Below are 2,201 nucleotides of genomic sequence, written 5' to 3'. Positions count from 1 at the left end.
AAATTTAACAGTCAGCTCCTCTGAGCTGGCATGAGCCAGCACCAGCACGCGCCAGCATCAGCATACCACCATGTGTACCCATATGGGCACAAAGAAAACTTGGTCCATTATTTATAGTACAGGGCAGAATAAATTCCAAATGGATCAGAGGCATAAATGTAAAAATAAAATGAAAACATACATGTACTAGGAAAGACATGGATGAATTCCTCTATAACCTGGGAGTGAGGACAACTTTCTGAACCACGGCTTAAAATCCAGAAGCATGAAGGAAAATGAGATTGTATTAGCTTCATAAAATGAACTGACAACTACTGTTTCTTTTTGCATTTTCTGGAACAACATATATAACATAAGAGTTGTGTTTTTGAAAACTGGATAGAGTCCATTTTAAAAGCATCCAGGTTTAGAGATCTTTGGGATAAAGTTTCATTTGCTGCCTTTTTTTTTTTTTTTTTTTTGCCTTTGATCAGATTTTAATTCAAAATTAGCTGTCTGAAGTGATTTGACCTTTATGGAATAAACAAATTTAAGTTCATGCCTTAGACTTCTCTTCTTCTGTGGGGGGGTTTCTTCTCAGCTTCTGGGTTCTTGGTAGCGGCAGCCTTTTGTTTTTTTCCCACCAAAGGCTTTTTCTGCTTTGTAACTCCAACAGACTTCTTTCCTTCCTTTCTTACCATGGGCTTGTTGCCTGGAATGCTCTTCTCATCTGACTTGGCTTCTAACATTGCTCCTGCTTAATCCCTCTAGAGCCTGTGGTTCGTGGCCTGGAGAAGAATGGTATTCCAGTGCACGGTCTTTGCTGTGGGTTTAGCTTCAATATGATTCTTAGGTTTTTCAGTGGATTCTTCTTCAGGACTCTGCGTTGAATCTTCTTGCGTGGTGCACGGAGGGTTCTTTGGATCTCTAGGCTTTTTAAGATTCTGCGAAAGTCTGTACTGAGAATCTTGTGAATGGGAAGGTTATATTGATAGTTACTCTTGAGGGAGGCAGCTTTATGCCAAGGACCATTACAGATCATCTAGATTGTGGAAAACATTTTCAGTCCAAATGCAGACACAGCCCACACACCCACCAGGACCAGGTTTCAAAAAGTTCAGTTTGCTTATATTAAGCAGAGTAATTCCGGGGATGTTTCTAAAGGCTTTGGCAATACCGTTGTCCTCATTATAGATGACGCAAGGTCCTCTGCATGGGACATAACGACAGTTTCTCCTTTTGCCTTTCTCAGCTCTCATTGGATGAGAGGCATAAATCTTTTCAACATTATTCCAGGCCTTAAGTTTCTTAAGAAGCAAAACTCTCTTTGGTTTTCTTATAGCCTTTAACTTGATCTTCAATGACCAAGGGAAGTTCAGGAACTTCCGCAATACTATGACCTTTATATATGACCAGTGCTGGTAACATTGAGGCAGCCAGAACAGAAGGGCAGAACATACAGCATATCGTTTCTGTGTTGTGTTCATTCTGCAGTGCCAATGGCACCAGATTTTGGTTGGTGTAAACATGTGGACCCGTGACACATATTTCCAAAAGCACACTGGCCAGAACAGTGAGTCCCACCACCTCAAACTCTGGGAATTCGAGCCACAGCTCTGCTAATTTATTGACAGTATAGAGCTCTGTGTCTGTTGTTTTTGTGCAAGTTGGTGTGAAAAGAGGTCACAATATCTGGTTGAATGGGAGCCTGGAACACAGCAGGCAAAGTGACATTTGTCTCCAGATGCTTCCCCCTATTTGGAGTACACTGATATCAGCAGATGAGCACCCACCATGGCGTGGACAGAAGAGGGCCACACTCCCCTCAGCTTGGTGGCTCCCACAGGAGAAGACTGCAGTTTTAACTGCCAATCGAATTTCTTGTAAGCCTAAACGGGAGGACCCAAAGAACTAGATTTTATTTATTAAAAATTGTGTATTTATTCTTACATGTTTAAACTTCAGTCACCTTCAAAGTACTCTCCATTTGATCCAATACACCGATTGAGATATTTTTTCCACTGCTCAAAACAGTTTTTAAACTCGTCAATTTTGATGCCTTTTAGTGCTTCTTCAATTTTTTGTTTCACCTCTTCCACATCAACACATGTTTCTTTTTGATGATTTTTTTCATCCTGGGAAACAAAATGCATTGCTCGGGGCAAGATCAAGTGAATAGGGAGGGTGAGGCACAAGGGTCATGCTATTTTTTTTGGTCAAAA

The 2,201-nt window shown here is 41.0% G+C and overlaps 1 pseudogene; it reads right to left on the bottom strand.

Annotated features, from left to right (window-relative positions):
- Window positions 1–542: 542 nt before the first annotated feature.
- LOC129083521 (60S ribosomal protein L4-like) lies at window positions 543–1,775 on the bottom strand (annotated as a pseudogene).
- Between the last annotated feature and the right edge of the window lie 426 nt (window positions 1,776–2,201).

This window comes from Pteronotus mesoamericanus, unplaced genomic scaffold (genome assembly GCF_021234165.1).
Source record: "Pteronotus mesoamericanus isolate MK-2021 breed Mesoamerican mustached bat unplaced genomic scaffold, CSHL_Meso_final scaffold_167, whole genome shotgun sequence".
NCBI lineage: Eukaryota > Metazoa > Chordata > Mammalia > Chiroptera > Mormoopidae > Pteronotus > Pteronotus mesoamericanus.
The sequence above is the reverse complement of the archived record's forward strand: the minus strand, read 5'-3'. Positions and strand labels throughout refer to the sequence as shown.